The sequence below is a fragment of the Hemicordylus capensis genome, chromosome 2 (genome assembly GCF_027244095.1).
Source record: "Hemicordylus capensis ecotype Gifberg chromosome 2, rHemCap1.1.pri, whole genome shotgun sequence".
In the NCBI taxonomy this organism is placed as follows: domain Eukaryota; kingdom Metazoa; phylum Chordata; class Lepidosauria; order Squamata; family Cordylidae; genus Hemicordylus; species Hemicordylus capensis.
In genome coordinates, this window is record NC_069658.1 from 410,463,727 (window position 1) to 410,479,194 (window position 15,468).

General features: G+C 44.6%; 1 protein-coding gene and 1 long non-coding RNA gene across 39 annotated transcripts in view; one reads left to right on the top strand and one right to left on the bottom strand.

Annotated features, from left to right (window-relative positions):
- The window catches only part of ARSG (arylsulfatase G), a 196,321-nt gene that overhangs the window by 141,011 nt on the left and 39,842 nt on the right, over window positions 1-15,468 (bottom strand). Inside the window, exons 1-2 of one of the 38 annotated variants that reach the window (XM_053288933.1) lie at window positions 10,018-10,119; window positions 963-1,133 (exon numbers count right to left, since the gene is read on the bottom strand). The exons of 28 other annotated variants lie outside the window; for them this stretch is intronic. The gene's annotated coding sequence lies outside the window, so the exon portion shown is untranslated. Of the gene's footprint in view, window positions 1-275; window positions 688-962; window positions 1,134-1,889; window positions 1,912-4,530; window positions 4,552-9,816; window positions 9,964-10,017; window positions 10,146-15,468 lie in introns of those variants that run through there. 9 more of the 38 variants (XM_053288936.1, XM_053288926.1, XM_053288939.1 and 6 more) reach the window with 9 other exon arrangements.
- On the top strand, window positions 3,135-8,115 carry LOC128342088 (uncharacterized). The gene is made up of 2 exons (XR_008314766.1): window positions 3,135-5,698; window positions 6,787-8,115. It is a non-coding gene; the product is annotated as an uncharacterized LOC128342088 (long non-coding RNA).

The following is a 15,468-nucleotide window of genomic DNA, read 5'->3' on the forward strand; positions in this document are numbered from 1 at the left end:
CCAACCTTTTAGGGAAGTCTCTCAACTACAAGTTCACCTTAAGAAACATCAACTGGCTACCTGAATCCTTAGCCTAACAAAACAATGGACAGCCAATATTTATGACCACAAACTCATGCCAGTTTGCATTGCTCTGCTAGTGCAACAGCTCACAAGGAAGTCAATGGGGGCGAGGGGAAGGCACGTTTAATTGCAACCAAGAGTAGCCCCAGGTATTTTGCAGCCCCAAGTAACTGTGCTGTGTAGTCCAAGAGGTGACACTCAGGATTTCTTACAGGGGAAGGCTGATGGGGCACAACTCCTTGATGTAAAGTGGGGCAGGGCTTTAGTCTTCCTCACAGTCTTCTCTTTACCCATTTCTGCACATTTCTTGATGGATGTGCAAACATTTTGGGGCAGGGCTACGTGGTACAAATGTGTTGCATTTGTCACTGAAAACAGCATCCCTATATCAAGTTTTCCCTCTATAACCTGTAGTCACACTTACTCTGAACCATTATGACATCACATGCACATAACATCACACACTTTTCCTATTCCTGCCGGCAGCAGCCAATGTTGTGCAGCACAACACGGGAACAATCAATGTCATTACATCTCAACAGCAGAGGAGTATCACTGCATTTTATATAGGGCTGGAGCAGAGAGAGAGAGTTCACGGTGTTGCTATTTTTGGTGGCAGCCCCATGCCATTCAGAACATATAGTTTTGACTGGAGATGACCACTCGAAAAGAGAAGGAGAAAGACATGATTGCCTCATCAGTATTTACCAAATTAGGATAACTGAGGAGATGTGATCATGCAAACATCACTTTTCGCAAAAGTGCACAACCAGGTAGCTGGACATGGAGGTGGAATACGCTGCACTCAATGTCTTTTTAGCCAGGAGCAAATTTATATACATTATTTCAACAAAGAAATGACAAAAAATCAACTGTCCTTGTTTGATTCTCAGTATTACCAAAAGGCTTCTCGCTGAGGTCACTTGGCAAGCCCTCATCTTTACGAGTGATAGACCTGAGTCAGCTTGAACTTTTTGCAAAGGATTTTGTTTACTCTTGGAAGTCAAGTGCGTCTGATGTGGCTTGTGAAACAGCAAAAGGTACTTCTTCGAAAGGACACTGTGCTCTGCCTGGTTTAAAAGAGAATTGGGTTTCATGGTCAGAATGGCATTTGAGAAAACAATAAGAGGACCATGGAATATGGAACTTGAAACCTACCAATATCAATGCCACAAATAATCCATAAGGACATAAGAAAAGCCCTGCTGGATCAGGGCAAGGCCCATCCTGCCTCACAAAGCAACCAACCAGACGCACTTGGGAAGCCCACAAACAGGGAAAGAAACTCTGGCCATACCTGTGAAGAGTTATTTTTCCCCTGTGTCTGAAGCTCATCATTATGGATTAAATACGGAGCATGCTCGGAAGACAGGACTGACGTCATTGTAGTTTTAATTTCCTGCCTCCAGGAGGTGCCTAGACTCCAGCTCCAGGAGTGTAGCAAGGAGTGGCAGTAGTAAATACAGGAGAGAAATCCCTAAACTTCTGAGAAAAAAACAAGTATATACAAGTTGAGAGAAATAAGGGCAGAGAGGTTAGCGAGATGGAAGTACCATATGTAGGGAAGAATGACCAAGAGCAGGGGAAAACTGGCTACTAATAACTCCACAGAGCTGACTCTACCCCAAAGCAGTTACCCATAGTACTATCCATTGGTCATAAGAGAAGGTAACGTCCACGTACATTCGGGGCTGACATGATGAGTTCCAGACACAGGGGAAAAGAACCCTTCACAGGTAAGACCAATGTTTCTTTCCCCCCTGTGCTCATCATTATGGGACATGCTCAAGCAGCCTAAACATGAGACGGAGATGTACTTATATGACCTGTTGAAGCACGTGGTGTCCGAAAGCCGCATGTTGTGCGTGGAAGGACAAAATCTTATAGTGTTGAATGAAGGGAGCGACAGAGGACCAGGTAGCAGCTTTGAAAATGTCAGAACAGTGCCTAGGCCGAGAAAGCTGCCGAGGTTGCGGCACTGCGTGTAGAGTGAGCCATGATTCCCCCTGGTACCGGGAGATTAAGGGTCTTGTATGTAATGCTCTCTGAGCCAACAACACAACATGGCTTTAGATACTTTTTGACCTAGAGAGGAAGGATGGAAAGCCATGAAAAGAGAATCAGACTTGTGAAATTCCGCTGTGCGGTGGAGATAGGTGAGCAGAGCCCTGTGTATGTCCAGTTTATGCCAAGTCCTCTCTTTGCTGTGGATGGGTGCTGGAAAGAAGGAGGGGAGGATGATGTCCTGTGAGCAGTGGAAAGTCAAATTGACCTTGGGGATGAATGTGGGATCCATCTTCAGTGTGGGATCCTCTGGCTGGAACAGGCACAATTCCTTGTGGGCCAATAGGGCTCCTAACTGCAAAACCCTGTGGGCCGATGTGATGGCCACCAGGAACAGGACCTTATAAGAGAGAAGTCTGATGTCTGACAGGGGCTGGTCAGTGCATTCTGGACCTTATACAGATTCCAGGATGGAAAATTCTGGATAGGGGGAGGCGAGAGTTTAGAGGCTCCTTTTAGGAAGCAAGAGCAGGCGTGGAGCCTGACCGCCAGCAGCCAGTGTCCGGCCGCCATGGCGGCCCCACTCACCCCACCCCCCGCGTCTGTCAGACATGGAGTGTGTGGTCTGGCTCCCGAACTGAGCCGTATGGCTCCGTTCAGGAGTTGGAGTCCGGCCGGTGCTGCATTCACAGCCTAGCCAGGAGTGGCTCTTCCCTGCCTTTAAGGTGGCTCTTCCCTGCCTTCCCTGCGCAGCCCCTTCGGGAGCTAGACTGGGGCTGGCATTGCATTCGCAGAGCAGCCAGGAGCGGCTCTTCCCTGCCTAAAGGCAGCTCCTGGCCTCGCTGCAAACACAGCGGCCATTTAACTCCTGAACAGGGCCTGTGCAGCGCCTGCTCAGGAGCTAAACCAGCACCCAGCATCTGACATCAGACGTGGGGGGGGGGGGGCATGTCGGGGCCACGAGGTGCGGCCCCTGATTGATGGCGGCCTGGGTTCTTGAACCTGTTCGGCCAATGGTGGCTCCACCCCTGAGCGAGAGATGTGAGAGTGAAGAAAAGATAGGCCAGGTTCTGCTAAGTCAAGGACAGCGGCCAACGCTGAAACCTGGTATCTAAAGATACTGGGACTAAGGAGAAGGCCTCTGCCGGCCTGAAGGAAGTCGAGGACATCAGGAACCCCTGCAGTGAGTGAATTTAAATGCTTCCTGTGGGCCAATCTACAGAATGCTGCCCATGTAGCCTGGAAGATCTGCTGGGTGGACGGACTGTGAGAGACTAGGATGGTATCTTGGACCGGGGTCGAACACCCCTTGGCCGCTAGTCCATTGCACTCAACATCAAGGCACAGAGTTGGAGCCATCCTGGCTCTGGATGTAGAATGGGCCCCTGAGATAGAAGGTCCCTGTGTACTGGGAGACGCCATGGGAGCTGTGTGAACAGGATGATTAGGTCAGAAAGCAATGGCCTCCTGGTCCATTGAGGGGCCACCAGGATCAGGTGAGCCTGCTCTTTCTGGTGACCTGGTTGATGATGTCCGTTGGTGGAAAGGCGAAAGGGAGATATAGGATGATAGGAAGCGATCATATACTGAGTCAGACCATTGGTCTATCTAGCTCAGTCTTGTCTTCACAGACTGGCAGTGGCTTCTCCAAGGTTGCAGGCAGGAATCTCTCTCACCCCTATCTTGGAGATGCTAGGGAGGGAACTTGGAATCTGGATGCTCTTCCCAGAGCGGCTCCATCCCCTGACCTTTGGGCCAATTGGTGCTGAGGGCATCGGTGGCTTCTGCCACTGGAGAGTGGTATTTTGAGAAGAAGTGCAGGAGCTGGTGATTCAGAGGAGAGGCGAAAAGATCCACTAGAGGCTCACCCAGGTGTGCTGTGATCAGCTGGAAGACCTCTGGATGGAGGGTCCATTCTGCCGGGTCCACCATCCTTCGACTGAGCCAGTTGGTTTGATTGTTCTCTGTCTCGCTTAGGTGTTCTGATGTAATGGACAGCAAGTGAAGTTCTGCCCACTGAAAAAGGTGGTCGATTTCCTCCATCAGTGCTTATAATCTCATGCCCCCCTAGCAGCTGATGTGAGCCTTCATGGTGGTGATGTCCATCCTGAGGAGCACATGCCGTCCCTGAAGAAGATGTTGGAATTCTAACAGGGCAAGTCTTGCTGCTTTGAGTTCCAAGTAGTTTATGTTCCTGTTTGCGTCTACCTGTGACCATGAGCCCTGGGCCAGAATGCCTAGGCAGGGAGTGCCCCATCCCTTCAAACTGGCATCTGTGTTCACTGTGACCATTGTGGAATGATTAGTGGTAGGCCTTTGCTCATAGCCAGAGACATCCACCATTCGAAGGACCTGCGTACCTTCTTGGGAAGAGCAAGTTTTGGGCACTATAGTAATGTAATGTAATGTAATGTAATGTAATGTAATGTAATGAATAAATAAAATAAACCTGTTTGTGCGTACCTGCCATAATGTTGTCTTGACGTGGCAAGAGGAGCCACTGTATAGGGCGGGAGTGCCACATGGACAAGGGTGGGCATTCCATGCACACTACCATGGATCCCAACACTTGTGAGAGGAGCATGAGGTCTGCAGTATGGGATCATAGGAGTGGTTGAAGAAGAGACATGAGTTTGTTCCTCCATTCCTCGGTTAGGGAGACAGAGTCCTGGGCTGTGTTGAATACTCCCCACCAGGTGTTGAAGCATCTGGACAGGTGTCAGGTGGCTTTTTCCTTTGTTCACTATAAAACCATGGTCTCTGAGGCACTGAAGTGAGTGGTGAACTGCTCTCTTGGCTTGTTGGAGAGAAGGAGCTCGGATGAGGTCGAAGTATGAATAAATATGCGCCCCTTGAAGGTGTAGGTATACCTTGGCGCTGATGATAGGCCGATGGGGAGGGCCCTGTATTGAAAATGTTGCAGATTGCAGACAAAGCGTAGGTACCTCCTGTACGAGGGGCAGATGGACACATGGAGGTACACTTTGGATAGATAAACTGATGCCAGAAAGTCATGAGGTCGGGTGGCCTCCTTGATGGAGTGGAGGGATTCCACCCTGAATTTTTTCTTCCTGATAAACTTGTTCAGGCGTTTAGGTCCAGGACCACCCTCCAGGATCCATCTTTTTTCAGGACCAGAAATAACAGTGAGTAGATGCTGGAACATTCTTCTGTGGAGTGTATCTGCTCAATTGCCTGAATCTGAAGAAGATGATTTATGGCCTCGTTCATCAGTTGATGTTTGGACACTCTGGCGGATCGAGGAGTGACCATGAAGGAGTCCAATGAGGTGGTCATGAAGTTTATGGTGTAACCGAGGGTGATTATGTCTATCACCCATTGGTCTTGGGTTGTAGACATCCAGGTGGGGATGAAAAGGTGTAGTCTGCCCCCAACCTGACTGGTGTCATTGCTTTCTGTTCTGTTGGAAGTTAGATGAAGGTCCTTGGAAGCTTTGGGACCTGCCGTGGCCTCTGAAGTGCTGCCTCCACTGAGGTTGTCCTGTACCTCTGAAACTGGATGTGCAGAATTCCGAGGGAAGGAGCCTTGGTATTCCCTGAAAGGGCAAAAGGAAGAGGAGAACATCAAAGACTATGAAGGGTTGCAAAACGGTTTGCCCTGTGCGTCAAAGGTATGGCTTTCTTTTTGCCCTTGGTCTCTACTAATATGGGTCCAGCACTGGACCAAACAGGTCTGATCCAGTAAAAGGACTTGGGGTCTACTTGCCACGATCTCAGCCAGAGAGATCTGCACACAGCCCCCCCGGCTGCCATTGACCTGGAGGCCTGCTGCAGGCAGTCCAGGCTAGAGTCCACCATTAGGGCTACTGCCTTGGCTAGCTTATTAATGCCTTGGCAAAGCTTGACATTTTCAGGAGGGACCAGGGCTATGAACTACACCACCATGCCCCATCCTGGACTGGCCAACCTGTCAAGCCATGCAGTCGATTGGGGGCAACCTCGATTCCCACGCTGTCCCTTGTTCCCTCCACCTGGCAAGCAGCAGGACAAGGGCACGGGATGACAGGACGGGTACTAAGTGCTTTGCTCCCCGTGAAGGAAACAACAGACATGTATGCTCGCAAGCACAAACACTCCTGGTGCAACATAAGCAGGGCACCCCATCACATCACCGGGAGGGGAGCAAATGCCCGAGGGGGGGAGGGATCCCCAGGCATTTGCTTTCAATGCCCTTTCCCTGCTGAAGGAAGGCGGAGCGCTCTGAAAATGCACAATTGCACTTGGCATGCCCCTTCAAGATCATGGCAAATCGTGGCCAAGCCACTGACACGGTGATGCTTTCCCCAGAGTCAGGCTATGGAGCTGGCTGGGATAGGCCTCGGACACCGATCGGCAGGGTCTCTCCTCTCCTTCAATTGGAGTTTGGCTGGCTGCGGTATAGTGAACATCTGTGAGTGTAACTGTGCATTAAGTATATGAAATACTAGCTAACAGGATGGGGAAAATTACTCCAAGTAGTCCAACTGAAATTAAAAGGACAAGTTAGGCAATGAGTAATTTTGCTTATCCTGTCAGCCAGTATTTATATACTTAATGCACAGTTACACACACAGACACCCCTGCTAACTGGGCAAAGAGACACCTTTCAAAGTGGCGACTCTCACATATTTATCAGAGGGAGAGCAACTGTTTTTATCCAAGCCCACCACAGTGTTTCTCCAGTGGTTGTTGCTGATATTTACCTCTTGTTTCTTTTTAGATTGTGAACCTCTTGAGGACAGGGACCCATCTTCTCGTTATTCTTTTTCACTATAAAGTGCTTTGAGAACTTTTTCACTGAAAAGCGGTGTGCATTAAGAAAAGGATTTATAGGACTCGGGAGGCAATGGCACCATTCTCATTAGCTCTGGTTAGGACTCATCACCACATTTTAAAGAAGAAAGACAAATATGATAAAACACCTAGGTATTGCAATAAGATTTGAAATCAGTGTCAAATGAGGACAAGATTGAGTCAATGGAAAAGCTTTATGTAAGGACCAATTCTGATATAAAGTTGCTCTTCAGTGAAGATGTGCCTATGGAGGAATACAGAGGAAAAATATGTTAAAAGATCAGAACATAATCAATGTAGGCTGGGCAGGAAAGATCCACAAGCAGGAACTGGCAAGAATCTCGCTCCTGACTCTCAGAAGTATGATGTGTCCTCTAATCCAAAACTGTTCACAGGTATTCTTCCACAGACGTTATTCCTTGGAGAAAAAACCACTCCGTCATTAATCTGGAAGACCCTACAGTTGAAATCTGAGTAGTACTGCAGTTGCCATCACACCTGAATGTCCTAAGCACAGTTCTCCCCAAGTTGTTCAGACTTGACTCACATTCAGCTGGCATACATTTTGTTATGTTTGCACAGGTTTGTATTATTTGAAAAACGAGTGTTCTACCCATCAAGAAGAGAGTAATGGCTTCAGGCCATTACTGAGTTCTGCTCTGAGAACTAATACTCAGCCCCTTAGCATGGCATGAAAGGGCTTTGTTAATTGGTGGCAATTCATATATCCCTATCCCACACCCAACAGTTACTATTATGAGAAGTGCAATATTGTCCATAAGGACACTCTACACAGCACTATTCTGAGGCCTATTTTCCTACATTCTCTTTTTGATTGATGTCCTCCCCACAATAATGGATGCTTACTTTTCTTATAAACCAGTTTCCCAGGAAGGTGTAAACTAGTTTCTCAAGGAAGAATAATGTAAAAGTAAAACAAGAATAATCTGCTCGTATGCAGCTGAAATCAAGTCTTGAAATTCCTATTTGTGCAAGAGCATTACCCTGCTAACTGAGCAAAGAGGCACCTTTTTAAAGTGGTGATACTCTTTATTTAGCAGGAGGAGAGCAACTGGCCCCGTCCATCACCCGCACAGCATCTCTCCAGTGGTTGCTGCTTGTGTCTATTTCATGTTTCTTTTTTAGATTGTGGGCCCTTTGGGGACATGGAGCCATTTTATTTATGTATCTATGTAAACCACTTTAAGAACTTTTGTTGAAAAATAGTACATAAATATTCGGCGCATTCATCGCATTCGTACCAGGTCCCTGAATCACTGCACAGCATGGGTCTCATCAGCAGAGCACCACCTGCTCACTGATCTTAATTTTAGCATTTATGTTTCAAATGGGATTTCAGGTTTGCCAGAATTCTTCTATTGGTTTATCTTCTGATGTGAAATCAAATCCTGAAAATGCATCTGGGACACCTAGCAATATTTTGAACCATATCCCCCAAAACTGGTAAACCATTTCATGCAAGTAAAATGTGCCTTGACAAAATATATGAAATCTGTTCCCTAGGAGGTACAGCTTAATTCCAATAAAATCTGAATCAGATTGTTCCAATAAGGCATGTCTAAAAGAAAAAGTAAAAAGATGATTTGTTAGTCCCATCAAGCACATTATAGTGTTTATAGAACTATTTCCAGGAGAGCAAAACATTCATGTAAAATTGAACACCAACTGCACAGAGATACTTGAAACCTTGAAAGTGATAGTGGTAAACATCTAAGCAGCAGCGCAGTGCTACACTTGATCTTAGCCAAAAGGCTGAGAAGCAAAGTTGGGCAAAGTTGGAAATGCTGGCACTCCAGGCAGCTGCCCAGTTTGACTCTATGGTTGGGCAGACCCTGGCCAGTGTAATTCAAGAAGAAGGTTATATATAGTGCATTTTGGCAGGGTTAATTATTAGGTTATTTTGGGCAAAGGCAACTAGTAGTAGTAGTACTACTTTATTACAGCCAACGGCCACTCAATACAACAAAACCACACACAAAACTACACGTCACTTCAGAAACATCAAAAGAAACTGCAATAGAAACAGTACAGTAAGAGTATCATACATGAAGAATTTTGTCTAGATAAAATCTGTTCACTCTCCTACTATACTATGCCCGCATCTAACCTCTCAACATGTCTTCTGCGGAGTTTACTTGCAATACAAAGAAACTTGGCTACTTTTGTCAAGATGAAATCATCCAAGTCTGCAAGTAAAAACTCCACTTTCTCCTGACCTGAGGTCAATCTGCAATCTCTTAAAAGGGGGGAAATTAATTCTGTTCTTAGCTCCTTATAGAAACAACAATTCAACAATGTTTGGTAGATTCAACCTCTCCTGCATGACACGGGCACAATCTCTGGAGATAAGGGATTTTCAGAAATCGCCCTTCCAGGACGGCTGAAGGAAGGGCATTGAACCTGGCCGTAGTCATTGCTCTACGGTGTTCAACGAAGGATAGCTTTGTCAAGTATCGAGCTGGGAGCCGACTATCAATTTGGGCCCCCATAAAAACCCCAAAGGCAACTAAGTTCCTTAGCTGGAGGAAGAGCACAAACAGTAAGAGTTATTTGTTTGTGGGAGGGGCCTAAATCCTTATAAATGGCAGGTTCCTTGTTTAACAAACAGTTTGGTGGAGGAATCTCTTTTGCTCTGTATTTGTCATCTACCTTCAATGTGTGGACCAGCAGCCTCCATACGTTGGCAATGTCCCTCTGCACACTGACTAAAACCAATTTCTACAGCATTCGCCGTGAGGTAAATTTGCACTGTTTTTCCTAATCATTTTAAAGGTGGGGCACTGAGATTGACTAATCTGGCCCAGAGTAGCTCAATGGGTCCCTGTCTCCCAGCTCCAAATTCCCCCAGTGCCTCCTGGATTCATATCAGAACTGTATTCAAACACCATGTTAATCAAAGAGTTTAAACATCTGCCACATTTATCAATCAAAGAACCTGGTTGCTTCTTTACATATCTGAGGATGTCCAAACCAGATGTGATGCTGGGAGATCCATGACACGAACAGCCCTTTCATGAGGCAGGGCACCTCAACAGTGAGCATGAAAAGGGGTGCAGGGGGTGGCAAGCACAGCCCCCCCCCCTGCCACCATGAGCACCACCCCACAGGTTTCCCTGCTGCCACTGTCTTTCCTCACCCCACTGGGGCATGCTGATCATTTCCTCCCACCAGTGTGTGCCTCTTCTTTTCCCTCTTCCCTTGCTTATGTGAGCTAGCTATGTCCCCACCTGGTTTGGTGGGACAATCTGAGAGTGTTGAGGTATTGCTGCTGCTACCTCGGCAACATAGCCTGAGAATTCTGAGCCCCCACCTTCAGCTGGGAACAGAAGTCATACTGTCTTCTGCTTCAGGCAGCAAACTGTCTTGGGCAGCCCCTGATCCACGACTGGATCTCCTACAGTTTTTCAAAAGATAAAAGCAGCTGCAGGAGGCCAAAGAGGATCAAGGCTGCAGCATTTTGCAGGGCAGAGATTAGAATACTTTCCCTAGCACCACTTTCCTGATCTAAATTTTCACCCAGAAGGTATTTATCCCACAGGAAAAAACTTATTGGGCAATTAGAATTGGGGAAATGGAGCAGGGAGAGGTGATTAACCCTTCCAGGACTACAGGCCCACTCCAATTTAGCTCCCACTACAGCTGTTTTTCTTGGGGGGGCGGGGGAATAAGGGGCAATCCAATCACATATCTCTGAACCCTATGATCCCTTTCTCACAACCATTGAGAAAGGGCAAGAGGTTAGTAGGGAAGAAGCCTCAAAAAGTTTACCTCCCCGTAGACAATCAGGTCCTTCCCTGGGCAGATCACCTGCCCACTGCCAGTTGCTCCGAGGGTCAGGGTGCTAGATCAAATCGTCCCCTATCCCCCACTGGGGCTCCCATAATGCAATGTGGGGGGGCCTCCATAATACCCCCTCCCCTCTTCAGTGCTGACCGGGAGCCCCGCAGTCAGCCAGACATTGAAAAAATGGGGTTAGGAGAGTGCTTGCTCTCTTAGCCTCATTTTAGAAGGAGGCTCTGTAGGTGTGTTGGCCGCCATGGTACCACCGGGATCAGCCCAATCCTGGCGGTACAAGTGTATGTGTAAACCTGGGCTAGGCTTCCTTAGTCCAGTTTTGCACATGTGTGTGAATAGCTTCTATGTCTGATTTGATCTTTAGTTTGCATGAGGAGGAGGAGGAGGAGGAGGAGGAGGAGGAAGTATTCAATGCAGATAATTATTTGAAGAAAAGTTGGTAGTTTTAGAACTGACTTCCCTAAAAAAAAGTTGCACACTCCAGGAATGTGACTTGCTATTATGAATCCTGTTTGAGGAATTTCCACAGCAATGCACTTTAGTGCATGATCATATGAAAAGATATGTTGAAAATATCACAGAGTCGTAATACAGTCTTTCCCCATCGTTCCAAGCTCTTATGCCTTGCTTCCAAGCTCTTATGCCTTGCTTCGGGCATTGAGGTTGTTAGGAGGAGGCAGGAGGAGGAGGAGTGTGTCATGTATCCACACTCCTCTCCGCAGCAGAGTTCCTGGGTAGAGAGAGGGAAATTGCTCAGCAGGTAGGAGGGGAGTGATGGATTATTGACAGCAGCAACAAATCAAGTTAATCCACACCAAACCCTTTCTTAGAAAGCCATGTTTCAGTTGCTTGCCAAAATGTGAGCAGAGACATTGCCCTACCAGCCTCCCTGGGGAGGGCATGAAAAAATCCTGTCACACATCCCCAACCTACTGAACTTCAGGCAGCAGAACATACAGTCCACAGGACCTCTGTAGCTATATGGGGTGCTTGAGCAAGCTCATAAGGAAGGAGCAACTCTATGAGATAACCTTTGAGACCCTTTGTGGCCCAGGATAAGACCAGAACTTTGGACTGAAGCAAAGCTGGTCGCCTGTGCAACTCAAACAGTACTGAGGTGATACGATCAGAATTGCTCATACCAAACAACAGTCTGGGAGTTACATTCTGAATCAACTTCCAAATGCCTTTCGAAAGCAGAGCACATTACAATAATCCAACCAGACATAATAAAGAAATGAATTACTGTCGGCAGATCCAGTTTCTCCAGGTAGGGACACAGGCCAAAAACGAGTCTAGCTCCATTGACACAAAGGCATCTGTCAAGTCCAGTAAGGTAAATGTTATTCTGACATTTTTACAAATCCGTATTTGCAAGCACACCTTCAATGAACTAAGAACTAAGCAAATAAGTTCTGTTCTGAATGAAACGCAGTGGAGGACTCACACTGAATGAAGCCTAAATGTTGACTGGCCATTGGTTTCAAAATAAAGCAATTTCACTCAAGTGTTCTGTGCAGTATAGATGCCCCTAGAGAAAGAAGATACTCCTATTAAAGTGGGAGCTTTAGAAGCAGAGAAGAACCAGGGAATAAACAAATTTAAACCCCAACTAGCCAAGGAATTTGTTCAATATAGTTTGTGTGGTAGCAAGCAGAAAGAATCGAGGATGAATAAAAAAATAACCTTTATATGCAATTCTGAACAGAGAGTTTTGCTCAATAAAAAGCCATCACTTTGAGAAAGCCTCTTCCTGATCCCTATTAAAATTGAGGATAAGACATTGAATACGTGGCAGAGGTATATAAATTCTATCTGGGCCAATAAAAAACCAAGAATTAAGTTCAGGGTCATGCAAGATGTAAAAGAATGGGGAGGACTGACTGTTCCTAATTTGAAATTATATCATCATGCCAGTTGCTCGACATGGATTTTGGACTGGATTAGAGAACCATATGGTTTGATGATGGCTATGGAAGAGTCTGACCTTCCAGAAGGGCTACATAAGTATTTATGGACTAATATAAAAAAGAAAGATCATGACATAAAATCTCATACAATTAGAAGTAGTTTATTACATGTTTGGGACAAATATAAGAACAAGATAAGTCTGGAGCTATTGCCTTTGGCATCTATCTTAAACATATTTTTTCATGGAGAAGGAAATTCTAGAAATTTTGCCCACTGGAGAGAGAAGGCATACAACTTGCAAAGTTTAACTACAGGAAAAACAAAAATGAAGCCCATCCAGACTCTTGCTTCGGAATGGTCCAATGAGCCCTCATGGTTTCAATATCTACAAATTATTACTATAATGCAGAAACAAATACAAAGACAAGGTGGCAAACTTAGAGACTTAACAGAATTTGAAGTACTGATTACTAAAAATACCGATCAGTTACTGGGATTGATATATAAGTTGCTATTGAAATATGATTCAGAAACAGAACAGGTAAAAGACTGTATGATTAAGTGGATGCAAAATTTAAACAGGACAATTGATATGCAGCAATGGGAATATCAATGGAAGGTAAACATCAAATTTACAGCAAATAGCACCTTAAGGGAAAATTGATATAAAATGTATTTTTGCTGGTATATTACTCCCATGATGATTGCAAAGATGGATAGTAATTACTCTGGAGATTGTTGGAAGTGTAAGAGCCATGCGGGGACATTTTATCATATGTGGTGGACATGTAACAAAGCGCAAGAATTCTGGAAAAAATTCACTGTAAGATGCAAGAAATTTTAAACATAAATTTCCCTTATTCTCCAGAGGGTTTTTTCTTTTTGTTAAATATAACTAAATCCTATATTCCTACCAAGTATATGGAGCTGTCTACATATATGACTACTGCAGCCAGGATCTCATATGCTGCTAAATTGAGACAACAAATAATCCCAACTGTAGATGAGTGGTTATTAAAGCTATGGGAATATGCCTCTATGGCTAAGGTTACTGCTTACTTACGGAATACTTTAGATGAAACATTTATTTCTATTTGGGAACCTTTCATAATTTACAATTTAGCACAGGGTCAACACCCTCATCCAAGATTTGTTTTTTCTTTCTAGAATAGATGGCCAATTAAAGCGTTATCTCTGTTGTTAATTTTTACAATTCTTGGCAAAGGTGGTTTTCTGAGTGTGTCTTTTTGGAAGGTGGAGAACAGAGGGCTGCTGAACCTCTGATTGATGTATGTAATTATGAGATGTCCAAGAGATCTTAACTGTAAAGTTACTTTTATCTTTCTTCTTTTTCCTTTCCTATTTCTGTTATCTTGTTGGAAAAATAATAAAAAGATATTGTGAGAGAGAGAGAGAGAGAGAGAGAGAGAGAGAGAGAGAGAGAGAGCCTCTCGATGAAACCATGGGGTGTTAGTTACCAACCAAAGCCAGCTGGCGTTCACTATGTGAAATTATTAGAAGATCTCCTGAATTGTCCAGTAGCCCTTTTGTCCCCATTGCTTACTGGTACTATGCTTAAGTATGCATACTCACCTAATGATGTTGAGTTATTGGGTTTTGAGAGCATGTTTCAGCTACCACTGCATAGCACTGAAGCTGATGTGTAACATCGAAACATTTGCTATTTTACCATCTGTTTCCGTTTTATTTTATTTGCTCATTAAAAAGAGGTCTTGAAAAAAGCTTGTGTTCTTCTGGAGAATATGTATTTCATTGCCATTATACTGTCTTATTCATAATTCCAGCAGATGTACCCCTCTTTCTGCCACATCTCATTCTGTTCTGTTCCCCTTCTTCTGTTGCCTCTTCTCTGTCAAATTTTAGAATTTAAGTTCCCCAGGACATGGACCTGACCTCTGATATGACCTCTGATACTTTGAAAAGTATCTCATAGATTGGCAGCATTATATAAATAATAACTGGAAAACAACATTATTGTGACAACCAATATCCTACAGATATGCTTAAAATTAGGTCTACAAAGACATGCAACTGTTTCAGACTTATCTAATCCTTTACTACTGATAGCAAAGGACAACAGAAAGTCAAGCCATATTTCTCAGAAGTTCTTCACTGTGAGAGATACATGATATGCTTATTTTTAATGTGTAATTAAAATGGCAAACTTTTGAAAAGTTACCTCTCAACCCCATGCACTACTTAATATTTGGAAGCCATATTTTTATATGTGGCCAAAGACCATCCATTAAAGTGCTCTTGTCCTCTGCAGTCATAACCTCTGTACTCCCACCTACTGCCTGCCAATATCCGGTTCTTCTAATATGACCTCTCTCAATTAAGACAAAGTATATAACCTCTCAAATGTGTTTCTGAATGGAGTCTCCATTTAATAAAATGTGATTGTTAGATTAAATAATAAAATAGTATTTGCATTGTGTGCATAATTTACATAGTCTACTTTTAGCCAATTAGGAGGAATTTCTTTAGGCTACAGATTTTTTAGGCTATTCCTTAAGGTTCCAGTAGTTCTTAGGCAATGCAGAAGTTAGTTTTACTACAACCAGCTTTTGATCATCATGGGCAATGTGTCCAGTTTCCATAGTCCACAAGTACATTAGGCCAAATATGATAGGATATAGAGAGAGCTCAAACACAAGACAGGCAGGATTAATGCTCCAGGGCTCAAGAATCCAGATTTTAAATTGCAATGGAAGGGGAGGGGAATGTTCAAACAACTGTGCATGTTCATTTTATTGATTGATTGATTGTTAAATTTGTATATCACCTTTCATTAAAACAATCCCAAGGTGGTTTTGCATGTGTTTGTGTAAGGAGAGGAGTGCTGAGTTCAATAAAACAA